The following is a 15,057-nucleotide window of genomic DNA, read 5'->3' on the forward strand; positions in this document are numbered from 1 at the left end:
AACCCGCTTCGGAGTGGGTCTATATTTAAGTCTGGCAGACTCTCCCCTATTTCCCTGCTTAATTGCCAATTAGTGCAATAGATCTCTCTGCATCTCTCTAGAATTAATTTTAGCTATGTGCTGACAGATCAGAAGGAGAAGCCAGGTGAATAAAGGATGGCTCCTGAAAGGCAACTTCTTCCATATTTCCTTAAATACCCTTCCTAGGAGCTAGCAGTAACAACAATACTTGTGTTACTGAGATGTAGGGAAAATGGAATATCAGAAAACTTAGCTTTTGGGCTAGGTTCTAGTAAAAATATTTAAGTTGAATTAAATGAGGAATCTGTCAAGTGCACCAGTATTCATGTGATTCCCCCTTTTAATGTGAAAAAGAATGAATTGTAATTTCTCTGAGAGCTTGGTGTTGATACTTAATTGGCTTGAGTGAAGCAGATAGCCAATTAAGGTCTGATTGAAAAAAATGTGTGTGCTAATAATAATGCCTTCTGGCTATAGTTAGTATGGGCTAATAAATTTGTAATTGAAGGTGGTGTTCACTTCCCGAGCACTGTCTGACACTCTGTAGTGAAGAAATACAGCCTCACTTGTCATTGAGTGCTATGAAGGCATCTGCAGTTACCTGTAACTCTTTAATGTGTACATCTGGAGTCAGAGCAGACCTGTGGGGCACTGCTAAGGTAGGTCATGCTCAACAGGTTCAGCTGTGGCATACAAAGCTGTAGGCTTTGTTACATGAACACAGATGACCATGGGAGGGTTAAAACTGCAGAAGAGCTGGAGACAAATGCAGAAGAGTGCTGTCTGCAGGGGAGGACTGCATTCCTGAGTTGGAGAGGATGACCGTGTTGTTTCTAAGACCAAAACCAGAGGATGGGTTGGTACCTTTTTCTGATGAAAGCACATGCCACACTGACGTCTCCTGCTTCATCCTGGCCCCAAGCTAAGTGCTGGAGGCACAGAAGGATACGACCCTTCTTCTCTGTTTTGTCTGTTCTCAGTGCTGGGAAGTGAATCCAGTGACAGCACATCCCTACAGAAAAAATTAAGAACAAATACAACCTCCTCCTGAGCTATGCTTCAAGCTCTTGTCCAGGGTCTGTTAGAAATGGTAAGAAACTGTCTTGCAGCCTTCACTGCATTAGGCCCTTATTCTATATATATGCAATGTATTTTTGCAGGAGCGCTCAGTTATCTCTGGTTTTGTTGTGTTTTCCGGCTGTGGTGTTTGTGATCTTATATTCTACATCTAAGTCAAATCCTGTACTATTTTGTTTCACCTCTTATGGAGAATATTTTTCTGGCCTTTCTCTCTCAAGTGAAGGGGAGCAATAATATAATGTTGGAGAGGATTAGACAAGGGGTAAACCCTCTCTTCATGCTGTCGAAAAAAAAGTCTTGGTGGTTTTGAATTTTAAGTGCAGGAATAAATACAGGAAGTTACCATTTCTTTCACTCAATAACTGAATTGAACTTGGATGAATCATTGTTTGGTTGTGGGTTTTTTTGGTTTTGGCTGTTTTTGGTGTGTGTGGGGTTTTTTTTTTGTGGCAGAGATGTACTAAGTTGCATCAAAGAATGCATCTGTGCCATAAAATTAAAAGTAATAGATTTGTGTATGTGCTTATAGAAAATGTTCTAGTCTTACTCAGAATGATAGTAATAAATACTGAAAGACATGCATGGTACTAGGAGTTGTGACAGACCTCTAAGAAGAAGAACTATAATTTGAAGGCTGTGTGCTATGAGCCTCCTTTTGGTGTTCGGTGAGTCCGCTGAGGTTAGTAGTAGTAGAACAATGTTGCTTTCAAAAGGGATCAGGTTCTTGAGGTTTTGGTGCAGATGCTGGCATATTCCATGGGAATGAACCAGTGTAAAAATGCAATATCCTTTTGTAAAGCAAGAGGAAACTTTCTAAGAATAGTAACTTTTACAAAATTGTTGTGCGGTTTGAGACTTTGAGGGGTTGCAGCATTTTCTCTTGAATGTCCGGGAGAAACTGTAAAGCTGTCCTCATGATGGGGTTGAAAAAGCAATTATGGTAAATCTACACTTCAATGGATCTCCAATCATTAGCTTCAGCCTCAGGTATGCTAACCTTTCAAGGCGAATACATAAAAAAAATGCTTAAAAGTTTTATATACACTGAAGGCAATACCCACCTTCTGCGTAGTTCAAAACATCAAAAGGGAAAGAGGCCTTGATAATAATGAACTTTGGCAACTTCAGAAATTATAGAGGTCATTTCAGAACCTATTTGCCCCTGAGTAAAACTGTTTCAAGGCATTTTAGTTTCCTCACCTTCTTTGTATGTATTTGAAAGCCATGGCTTTTTACCCAGAGCACTCTGAAGAAGATTAAACAGCTTTTTAATGTCTGCTGTGTTCATAGTGTGTAGGAAGAGCTATCAGTTTTGGTTGCTATTAAGATGAATGGGTGTTTACTTGATTTGGAAAAGGTGTTTAAACATACTTTGTTTTATGTTTTTGTGTTCTATTATACCCTGAAAATGGGGGGGGAAAAATACCTTGCTTCAATTTGGTGACTTTCGTTCAAAAGGAAATAAATGCTTTCAAAACAAAGCACACCCGCATCTAGAGGTCAGTTCTCTTGCAGGCATAAATAGCAGCATCTGTTTAACAGCAAGCAGCAACTCTGTGTAATGATGTAGTATAGAAGTATATCATGTGTGATAAAAACTAGAGGATAAAAATACAGGCTGGTTGGTTGAGTTGTAAGAGCAACTAATATTTATCAATTGTGTGACGAATTAAGAATTTGATAAATACTGTCTGCCTTATTTTATATGGCAGTATCTTGCTCAGCTCTGTGTTAATCAGAGAGGCTCAGGACAGAGCTACTCAGGGTACAGAGGGCTCCTAGGACATCAGGACTTGGCATGTCCATGCTTGTCTCCATGATGGCTGCTGGGTCTGACTCATCCCAGGCTGAACTGGGACTGCTGAACTGGGAAAGGCCTTTGCTATAGAAAGGAGAGTGAACTGATGCCTGGATAAAGGGGCCTGAGGGAGACACTCAGATCTTTGGAGAGGCAGTCTGCTTTGCTGGGCTGAATGAGGGAAAGGCTCCAGAAGGAGTTTGTGATTTAGGAAAGGAGACTGTGTACGAGCACGTTTCTTGTCAGCACTCATCTCTGCACAATGGCATCTTCGAGTCCATGAATAGCATGTACTGAGATGATGACGACTTCTGAGGACCACTTTTGTTAGAGATTCCTAATGAAAAAGGTCTCAACTGGAGCCAGTAGGAACATACAGCTGCAGCTCAGAACTGGGGAAATTCTAAGTACCTGAGCCATGTTCCTGGAGAAAGGTGCTAGGCATAGGGCCAGGAGGTGCAGGTGAGAAGGACCGAGAAGAGTCTAGAATTGCAATTCTCAACCTTTTCTTTTTATTCTTCCATGCTGTTCTTGGGGTTTTTTTTTTTTGTGGGGTTGTGGGTTTTTTTGTTTGTTTTTGTTTTGGTGGTTGGTTTGTTTTGTTTTGGTTTTTTTTTTTTGGCTCTTCATGTGACCTCAGTCAGTAGAAAGCGTCTGGCCACACATAACATTTGGGCTCCTCTGAGGAAGCCCCCTGCACTTGACATGATCATTACCATGTCTGTGGTAATGATGTCTCACCTAAAACAGAGCTCCCAGCAGCATGGCAGTGTTCACCTTTTGGTGTGACTCTGATCCACTGGAGGAGCTGGGTTGCTTTGCCAGCAGCAGCTTCCAGCCTTAGTTGGGTTTTTTCTCTCCGGGAACTCTCATTCCAAGTGCAAATCTGAATTCAGGGTTGTATTCTGCTCAGTTTGTAAATTCCCCAGGGATCACCTCATAGGACAGACAGAACAGCAGCAGACATCTAAGGGGAAAGGGTGGTGTTTGCAGCATACTGTAGTGCCGCTACTTACAACCAGTGTTGCAGCGCTGCGATTCCTTGATGTTCATATAAATTCCCGCTTGGAATTTATATGAGCAGGTATACAGGCCTTCTGCTTGCAATAGCCTCGCAATCAGATCTGGAGAAACTCCGCTGGAGAAGTAACTGGATTTTTGAACTTCAGATGAAAAGCCAGTTGCTGAATCTCTTATTTATCTGAATTTCCCTTGACTTTTGTAAGAGATTGAATGAGCAGAGGATGCAGAGATTCAGCCTGAGATTTCTGGAATTCAGATTTTGCTGTTGCCTGATACATATTGCCTTGCATAAGTCAATTAGCCTGTATTGAGGTTCGATTTTTCTTCCTGTTTTATATTTACATGGTTTTCTCAGAGCTTGTCTCTGCTGGGTTTAAGGAATTGCCTTTTTGTGAGGTTATTCCAGTGATGAGTATAAAACTAAAGTTGAGAAGAGCTTGTTTGATGCCTGGGCTCTGATAAAAGCATTCTGTAAGTTACAGCAGTGGTTCTCTGGGCAGGTTATCTGCACATATAGGATGCTCCTGGCGGGGAGCAGGAGGCTGATGCATCTGTGTCTGCATGCTTTTATATCCCACAGCTTTTGGGATAGGTTTCACATACAGCTGGATGGGGCTTTGAATGCAGGCTTGAACTTCTTGGAATAGTCTTATTGTTGGAACCAGCAGGACTGATCGTGTTTCCCTCAACTCTGTTTAGTGAACGTAGCGCATCAGAGTTCGGTGTGCTTTGTCCCAGGCGTAAAAGCTTTTATAGCTCAGCATATTTGCTAAGATCTCCACTACTCTCTCAGTAAGGAGATTAGTAGAGGAAATAAGTTTTGCTCCCTTAGGAACTGTGGTGCATTGCCAGTTTGTAAGTACACAGATGCTGTCACAAGAAAAAAATCCAAGTATGTTAAGCTGTGATGTCTAAAACATTGTTTTATGTTCTCAAAGAGTCTTGCTTTGATACCAAAGACTTACACATTCACTTTTGTGACATCTATGATGAAATTTTTTGCAGGCCTACAGCTAAAGAGAATGGTAAAATTCTAATGGTGGCTACTGTTAGTATATTTGTAGGGAAAAAAAAAAAAACAAACATCTTCCTAATGTAAACTTCATGCTGTATTTTCTAGAGTATGTTAGTCACAGTATAACCGTGTTCAAGAGAAGGGAAATAGGAATATAGCCAACCCTCTCTAGCTTCAAACTAGCCTTTATTGCACATCTTCTTTTGCTTTAGCTCTTAGCTTGAGTGTCCCAGACGATGTGAATTCTTATGTTGAGTTGGAGGAGAGTGAAGCTGCCAGATATTTTAATGTAGCTTTATATTTGTCACATGAGATGTTTGGCTCAGAGAAATCGATTCCACAGTTTCGTTTTACTTGAAAAAGGAAAAACGTGCCATGAATAGGCTCAAATTATTTTATGCCTGAATTTTCTTTCAGATCACAGTGCAACAACAGCCTTCTGCAGCGCTCTCCCTAAAACTCAGTGGTAGATTGAGCTGTTGGTGCAGGAGATGTCACCTGGCACCGCAGTCTTTGGGACCTCGTCCCCTGTGTTTCTGCTTCCTTTTCACAAAGAAGTAGGTCACCACCAAGTTGCTTCTGGTGCTGCTGAATTAGGTTCCCTTGTTCACCTCACTTTTAATTTTTTTTTTCTCTGAATGGAGGGGAAAGAAAGATATAATTTGCACTAATTTTCAAGAACGGATGCAAAATCCCAGTGTTGAGACATGAAAAAAATGAGGCTGTGTGAATCTGTGAGAAACTGTGGTGCAAACATGTAGGAGATTCAGGAGAAATGATAAACTTATGCCACGTATTTGGATGTCATTACTGCTACCATCAGACTAAGAAGGTCCCTGTTGCATCTTTGATGTAGGCTTGGCTTCTTTGGGCTTTATTGCGTTTCTTTTCTAATGGCATGCAGATACAGTATTGCAGAAATTCATATACGTGATGGCTGCCAAGCTAATCCAGGCTGTTGTCTGTATCCATTATCTCAGCGCTAACTGCACGCTCTGCCAATGCTGCTGCACTGTGTCCTGCAGTGATGCTGTTTGTCCCCAGCCCCCAGGGACTGTGAGCAACCCTCCTGCTCCTCTGTCCCCCTCACACTGACTCAAAAAGCTTCAACACTTGAGGCCACTGCTTTGCAAGGGGCTCTGCTGTTTCCTCCCACTCCACCGTACCCAGGTAAAGAAGCCCAGACTTTCCTTGCAGACACATTTTAATAGTTCACTCTTGTTATCCTCATCAGGAAGTGTAGGTGGGGGGAGAACAGTTTCTATGCCTCACATTTTTAGAAGCTGTAAATAATATAACTTAAACTTTCCTGGAAAGCACTTTGTGCAATCTGGGTGTTTTTCACCCTAATTTATCATCTGTGTAAAGTATCTTGTTTTCTTACAGATTTATTGTTTTCCTTTGCTCAGTAGTTCCCTAAACCTGTCAGTGAAGTAGCACTTTATTTAATGTATATATTATCAAGGGCTCAGCCATTAAATAACAAACAAACAAAAAACCTACCCAGAAAATGCTTTGGGATTTGGTTATTCAAATAATTGCCTTGTCCCTGTGGAGTATCTGCAACTGAGACAAACAAAATCTCTCAGGTTTGATTTCAGGATAAAGCCCCTCAGAGAAGGGTGTTGGTGAGGAGGAAGGAGGGTCTGGAGGCTGTGTCGTGGGGCTGGACTCTTTTGCTCTCGCTACAGGATGCTTGGGAGGCCTCAGCACACTCTTTAGAATGGAAGATCTGATACCCAAGATGCCCTGCTTTGGTCTGTTGGATTCATTAAAGTTGTGGGCAAGATCCCTTAATAAAAGTGCCAATATCAGGCAGTAATTAGGTAATTAAACCTGATGAGCCAGGAGGAGTTTCTTTCCCATGCTGTGAAGTGCTCTGTGGCAGAAGGAAGCTATTTAAATTACTCTGAAAGATGGGGGTTTCGCTGGGGGTTCCAAGGGCAGCTCAGCGAGGATGCTGTACAGAGGACAGCACAGCAGTGTTGGGTGTTTAGTGGCACCCCTCTTTTGGACTTTGCATTGTTTGAGTTTATGTAAGCCGCAGAGAGTGCTGGGCAGGCAAAGCATCAAATTAAATTAAAAAGAAAATATTCAGCCATCTTGGACGAGTTAATACGCACTAGACAAGCACATACATGAACTGTGCAGATCAAAGACAAGTGCTTGATAATGTCTGAATAATGCTGCCCTTTAAGGGACTTGTGCTGACCTGTAAGGTTCCTCCTAGAACACGCGTATGGGCTAATTGCAGCGCTGTCAGTCTGACAGCCCTGGGTGTAGCTCCCGCTTCGTGCTTGCTTCTCTGAAAGTAGTCAAGATGTTGCATTCACAGGCTGTCACTTGTGGCTTTTTGTAAATGACCACCAAAGTCTGCTTTGGATGCACTTAGACATTAGCAGGTATGGGTTTACCTAAGGAGGAGTGGGCAAAGAGGTACTGAAGATCTTCCCGTTCCCCTTGGTATCAGTTTGAGATACGCTCTGAAGAGCAGTGATGTGATGCTGTTACACTCATGCACCCTCCTGTTTAGATCAGGGCTGTGTCCTTTGCAGCATAGCAGGGATCTGATGTTTGTTGTCTACTCAAAGCTGGATTGGCCTTGACCTATTATTTCAAATTTTTAAGAAGGCAAACCCCCAAACCGTTATAAAATGGGTGTAATTTTGAAGAATGTCAATGCACATTGGACTTTTGGACAGGGTTGTGAGCACAGCTCCATGTGGGTGGGTCTCTGAGCACGGGCCTGTCATGTACAATTGTAGGGATTGCCATCAGCCTTTGTGGGGTTGGTGGAAGTTTTGCCTGTGACCTCTGTGGGCCTGGGCAATTCCTCAGTTGCTGGGGTGGATATTAACATTTGAATGCAAATGTCATCGGGGTGTTTGGTGAGGACACTGCTATACAGTGCAACAGTCATAACAGCTTCAACGTAATCTTAATTGCTGATGATAACTTCTGAGGTATCAATCTCCTGTGCTTCCTAAAGGATGCTCTATCACCCCCTTTCAAATACTAGCCAACACCATTTTTCTTGTGTACAGGCCATTTTTTTCCCTCTTGTTGTTTGCCTCTAGTTTTGAGATGTGCTGTAAACGCTGGTATGTAACAGGATACCACATGATATCAGAGTTAGCATGTGAACCTGCAGGCTGCTGCAGCAGGCATTGGACCTTGAAGTACCCAGTCCAGCTGCAGCTATGAAACACAAGCCCCTTGCTGGCTCAAAAGTACAGCATGCTCTTTAATAATAATCATTGAGTCATGTGGATCCAGGATTTGGAAGAGGGCTAAAACTGCCGCTTGTAAACCACTGTAATTACAACAGACACACTAGCAGTTGCGTTTAATATACTTACAAAAGACCAGGCTTTGCTATTCTTATCCATAACATGTTAAAAGTTACTTTGTGATCTGTTCCAGGGATATAAATGGGCTTTACTAGGTAAAGCACTGCATAGTAGAAATAAAGATGTCAAATAATAGTCCATAACAAAAATCCAGATCATGGGTGGAGGATGATGGCTTTCACTGTGTACCTAGGTGTCTTATACCTAATATGGCCCAGAAGTGTTGTGTTTTATAGCCATGGCTTATATTGAAGGTGAGCGATGTTACATTTCTTAGCCTCCAGTATTCCCTTTGAACACACCTTTATCCCCAGCTATATACCAGCAATTGCACATCCCAGTAAGGTTTTCATTTAAGGACCATATGGGAAGCATATGGGAAAATATCTCTTTGGTTGATCTGTCATTTATTAATGACACCTTATGAAATCTTTTGTTTGTTTGTCTTTGCTTGGGTGTTCTTGCCTTCCCTTGAAATTCAGCTCTTTTCCTCTGGGCAAGCTGATACCATTGTCTGCTTGCTGGGGAAATGAAAGAGATATGCTTGCTGAGGGTTAAACTTCTGTTAGGGGAATAAGCAGCAGTAGCAGATGAGATCCCTAATAAGGCTCTTTGCTTCAGTGAAAGTGCCCTTGATGATGCAGATGGAAGGTAGATCAGTATGGAAAACATGACCTAGATGTTCTTTCTAAGCAGAATACTTATATATACACACAAATATATATATATATATATATAAAATGTTGTTCCAGGCACTGGCAGCTCTTTAAAGGAGCAGCGAAAGCTCTTTTTTCTTTCTTTTTTTTTTTTCCCAGAGAAATACCACATCAACAGGCTTATTTGCCTCAGCATAGTCCCTGGTGATTAAAGCTACACCTACAAGAAAAGCTGAAAGCTTTGCCTACAAGCCTTCCTTGTTCTAATGCAGCTGAAAGACCATTCATTATCCCACTCAAGGCAGAGTTTAAAAACAAATCCTTTCTAGACTCCCTGCATCAAAGAAGAGAGGTTCAGCAGCAGATCAACTATACACGGAAATATTTTAACCTTTCTGCATTGATTTCTATGTAGGACACCCGTACCGTGGGCATATAGACTCTCTATATTTTCTGTGAGTGGTCAGTTAATGTGCTTATTCATAAATCTTGCAGAATGCTGTTTTGCATTATGGGTATTTTAAGATGAAGTCTAACTGTCAAGGGTTCATGGATAATTGATAAATTATAGCCATGAATATCTTGAATATGGTTAGTTAATATAAGCTAGAGAATTATCATTTTTGTAAGTAGATCTATCAAGTTACTAGAGTTCATAGCATTTAAATAACCATTCATTAAACATCAAATTGGTTCATTTTAACCCTTTCTTGGCTCCCTACATGTAGTATGTCAAAACTTACTTTGTTCCTTGATTGAACTGTAGTCCACATTAATGCTGTGACCTTGTAGCTGTTCATCACAAATGATCTCATAAGCCAGAATGGAACTAGATAAACAGCAAGACAACTCAAACACAGACTTGTACATACTGATTACTCACATGATTCAATTCAGTGAGCTACTGTAGTGAAATTTTAAATATAGGGCTTAAATGAATTTATATTATACGCAGGTATTATCCTGGTCTTTTGCACAAGAATGATTACAGGCTATAATATATGCCTTCAGGTTTGTATTACACTACTGAGACTATCCACACAAAATAAATAAAATGTATCTTTGCAAGCAATTCACAAATGCAAGAATTAAATCCAGTAAATGGTGTTTTCTTATTCATTGAATTGCTCAGTCTGAGTAACTTTGCTCCCCAGCTTCACCAGTCAGAAGCTTTATTCCAAAACCCAGTACTTGGGATGCCAGTTCTCCCAGCACTTACTGATGTAGTACATTTTGTCTAAATGAGTGTAGTCATTGACTTCAATAGGACTGTCCCTGTGCTTGGCGTCAGGTGTGCTTAAGCATCAGCACTCTCAATAAAGTAATTTTTAAGTGTGTGGACGTCCAACTCCAGAGGACGTTCTGTGCCTGCATGACTCTGGAGACTGAGCTTTCCACTGGTAGCTGTAACTGGTAAGCTTAAGACCTGAAGGCCTTAATTTCAGTTATCTCGAGAGGTACTATAGCCAGACTGGAAAATAATTTGTATGTGGCAGCTCTCTCTCTGTTAATCCTGAAAAGTGATAGCTGGTGTACGCTGTGCATTTCTTAGCCCTTTGAGTTTAACCTATTGAATAGTTTCCTGTGATCCTGTCTGTGATTCCTCCTTCATCTGTAGTGAGCCACTAGAGGCAGCTTAGTAGCTAAACTGAGCAAGTAGCTTTTCTGTTTGCTTTTTTAATTTATGCATATACATAATTTTGAAATGACCTACTCAGTTTTTACTTGTTGCAGTTTTGTATGGGCAGAAAAATCCATCCATGGAATTTTACTGTTCAAGATTACAAATGCTCCATTTGAAAGCAGGCTTCTTCCACCTTGTATGCACAAAGCAGGGATAGTCAGGCATGTATGTTTGCCTGGAGCTATGCCATGTGCATCTTACTCTCCAAAGGCCTGTGTACTGTGTGCACGTGCCTTTCTCCATATCCAGCTGGTACAGAAGGGGGCTTACAGTATCAGAGATGGAGATGGCCAAAATTATTTCAAAGAATCTTTCTTCTACGTTTCTGCCGTCCTGGTTCTGAACACCAAAACACCGAGTACTGAAAAGGAAAAATATACATCCTGATTTAGCTGTCTTGTCTTATTTGGTGTGAATGTGCCCTGGAATATTTGTGAATGGCATTTCTGAATAGCCAAACCTTGTGGCTTTTCACTGTGAACTGTAGAGATGGGAGGATGTTTCCTGGTGAGAGTAAAGCAGTTTGCAAAGCTGCTGTTGGCATGTGTTCAGCTTCTTAGGCCTGTGGATCTTGTTCCTGCTTATTTACTATAACCTCTGTGGGTCATAATAACCGTCCTTTCTTTCTAGAACTGTCTCAAGTACATCAAGTACTTTCTGTTAGAAATTTTTGTACTACCAGTGACAGCACCATGGAATGGTCAGCTCCATACTCCTCACACTCTGTTGAATGAAGGGGTGCTGAAGGCATAATTAATTTATTACTGAAACCTGTTTTTGACAAAATTTTAGAATTCAGCACTTGCTTGAAGATATGTGTGTCGAATTGATGGAAAGCAAACACCAAAGTCTCGTGTACAGATCAGAGGCACACCACTATGCTAAGCTGTATGCCTCAGCACTAGCAAGTCTCTGCTATGGTCTGATGGAGAAGAGCAGAATTGCCTCTGCTCCATCATCACAGGCCATGGCTGGGACACAAAGCCAGCCCAGGAAAGGGTCAAGACTCCTGCCCTTCAGAAACACAGCAGCCTTCCCTTTGACAACATATGGGCAAAGAAAAGAAGTACTGATGGGAACATGGAAGCACTCCTGCACACAAGTGTGGCAGTGGGGCTCACTCAAAGAACCAAGTCACATTTCTGCCTGGCCTTAGTGTTTGGGGCTGAACACTTCAAATCTTCATGTCTCAATTTACCCCTTGTGTTGGTTACCCATCAGCACCATAGCAGAGACCATCAGCCGATGCAGGAACACAAGCGCAGCAACACCCCGGTTAGTTACTCTGACACCTCCCTTCCTTAAAAGGCTCCGACATGAGTGTATCTTTTAGGGAAGAAATGAAATTGTTGCATATAGTAGATTATTTCCCAGAGAAATACCAAAAATATTTTTCCCGTGACTGTTAGCTTTTCTGCAGTAATTACTCTGTGTAAGAAATGCAAATACACTGTCCAGGCCACGAATAAACCCACACTTGGAATGGCATCACTGCCAGTGCAGGGGCCGGGTTCTGCTGCTCTGTTTCATCAGCCGTTTCCATTTCCAGCTCTGCTGTCTTTGACAGGAGATTTGAGCACACATTCACAAGCTAGAAACTAAGCTTGTATCCTGCTGATATTTTCCATTTCTTTGAGGTTTTGAGGGGCGTAAAGATCACCTCACTCAAAATATTTGATAAAAGTATCTCTACCCTGTGAGGAGGCAACTCCTGCACTCCTCACCCGAAGCATTTTTCCATCTGCCTGGTCTCTTCATCTTATCTTTCCCAAAAAATTCACTCTCCTGCTCTTTTCTGTTTCATGACCTGCATCCACTAAGAAGCGGAAAGGACAAGACGCGGTACTTACAAAGGGAAAGAAGCAAGTGTGAAACACATTTAGGCTTTGGCTGTACACATGAGAATCTCAAACTGTACTTCCTCCTTGCATTCCTCAAACACTCTTTCCTCCCTGTCTCTCCATCCCATGTCAGCCCGGCCATTCCTGTTGCAAAGCCCTTTCAGAAATAACCAGGGCATTTACGATTAATAGGTGCGCTTTAGTGTTTCCATCCACAAAATGGATATTACTCATCTGGAGGTTACGGTCAGTGCTGATGGCTCTAAAGCTCCTTAAAGATATGATGCTGTTTAAAAAAAAAAAAAAAAAAAAAGCAAAGGCTATTTATAGCTTATTATTTTTTATATGTAATATTTACTGCCTTCCCCTGCCTTCTTGCATAATGTAACAAATGGTGTTCTGCTTCCTGGAAATGTGTGGTAAATCAATCGTTCAACAAGTTTTTTTCAAGTAGCATTACTTAATGTTAGTTTTCATGCACACATTTTGGAAACTATGTAAAATAGGCCTGAAATAACAGAATAAAATAAATTCCAAGTTTCTTGCAGCTTCTTCCACCTGCTTTCAATGCAGAGTTGACAAACAATTTCAGTATTTTATAGGCTGTTGCCCCAAATCAAATTCTGTGTTGCTTTTGGTTTAAGGGCTAATAGCTTTTTGAAATATATTAGTGCTTTCTGGTGACAGATCCGAGATTAGCTGTTTATCCATAGTTCCAAGAGGTATTCTATAATCCTGTGGCACAGTAAACTTTATGAGGAATTTTACTAGCTTTCATGAGTGCATTGTGTTTTAAAATGCTAAAAAAGCAGTTAAGGAGAGAAGAAAACAAAGCACTGCAGTGTCTCCGTCTGATGTTGCACTAGTCTTTGAAGCGCAGCATTGCTAGCGATCGAGGAGGAATGACTGCGGGACCTACAGTGAATGAGGAAGCCAGCAAGGCAAAAGCTTTAAGCTCTGCAGAACTGTTTTACTACAGGCATATAGGCCTTCATATAATGAACAGCAAGAATGGCGTAACTCTTTCTTGAGCCGAAGTCATTGGCAAACCTTGAGCATGCACTTGGTAGCAGTAGCACTGAGAGAGTGACATCCATTTGACTCGCCTTCACTGATTTGTCACTTAATGTGATTTTGGAGGCAGCACGAAAGCAGGATCTTTGGAGTGCATTCATTGCTCTGCTGCCAGTCCTTGAGACGGTGGTTCATGCAGGTCATGGAAAAGGCAGAGTGCTTCTGGGCTGAGGACCCCCGTGTTTCTTTGGACTGTTGCAAACTGTGGATGCGACTTGAGTGAATCCCTCCATCTCTTAATGCTTTATTCCCCTTCTGTATGGAGAAAACGGGTAACACCCAGGTGCTATGATGAGACAGACCAAAGGAGAGAGAATTGGATAGGCTCAGCACAGCTTTTTTTCCCTTAAAGAATACTCTTCTCTGCAAGATCTTCAGCTGTAGATGTGGATGGTTGTTCCTTCAGGAGATGCATTTCAGAGGCAGGGTCTAGCACATAATTCTCTCTCTCTCCCCCTGCTTCCATAAAGTTGTCATATCTTTCACCCACAACAAATGCTATTGTTGGAAAGAAGCAAAAAATCTTTCTGGCCATTCTTCTGAAGTGAAAGCAGCAATCTTCAAACCTAAAAACAATCCCTTCAGGGTAACTCAATAACTACTTAGACCTTATGAAAACAGTCAGTTTGTACTGGAAGATTTGCAGCTGTTTTTATCAGGATGGAGCTTCCTATGGAGATGTTTGCATCTGGCAGTGGCTGGAGCAGTGCTTGGTGACAGGGAAGATTGCTTGAATCCTGCTTTTATAACTGGAGAGAAAATCACAGCTTATTTTGGGCACCAGTTTTCACTTGATGGGGAAAGTTACAGGTTTTATAAGCTTTGGGATCTGCTTTCCTTTGCAGCTCCACCATCCAGTGACTGGTGTGAGTGGAGCTGACTCGGCTGTAGCTGGTCGTCCTCCTCCCATGTTCTTGCATTTTATAGAAGCGTGACAAGAAAGCACAATACAGCCAAAACTCTGGCTTCTATTGTCCCAAATCTCCTACAGCAGCTTCATGGAGGCATTAAACACGAGGAGGAAGCAGGGTTTTGCCCTGAAAGACTTCTTGGCTGAGAATTTTTGCAATAAAAAGGAGATTCCTACCTGTAAATTGCTGCTTTCGGGAGACTCCACACTGTTTTCCAGTTTCGTGGACCCCACCTCCCAAAGAAACCACCCATAGCTGGTGACTGGGAGTATTTCAGCAGCGTTGCTAGGCTGAGGATTTCAATGTGCTTCTTAGGGTTGCTTAAAAATATGAAGGTAGCGGCAGAGAATGGGAGTTTGTGCAGTGTTTGTGCCAGAGGACAGATGTACCCAACATCTCTCCACATAGCCACCAGCTGTTCAGAACTGGCCAGCATGTTGGGTTTTACATGCAGAGTGGAGCTCTTCTGAAACTGTAGCCCTGGGTTGAGTGTCTGAATATTTGATCCATGACTACTCTGAAAACTCAGCTCTGGGCACTTTGCCTGGGGACACCTGATGAATCAACAGCAAATCTGGAATAAAATCCAGTTTTGGTTTGGTTT

Source organism: Phaethon aethereus (assembly GCF_964289735.1).
Source record: "Phaethon aethereus genome assembly, chromosome: 19".
Taxonomy (NCBI): Eukaryota; Metazoa; Chordata; class Aves; order Phaethontiformes; family Phaethontidae; genus Phaethon; species Phaethon aethereus.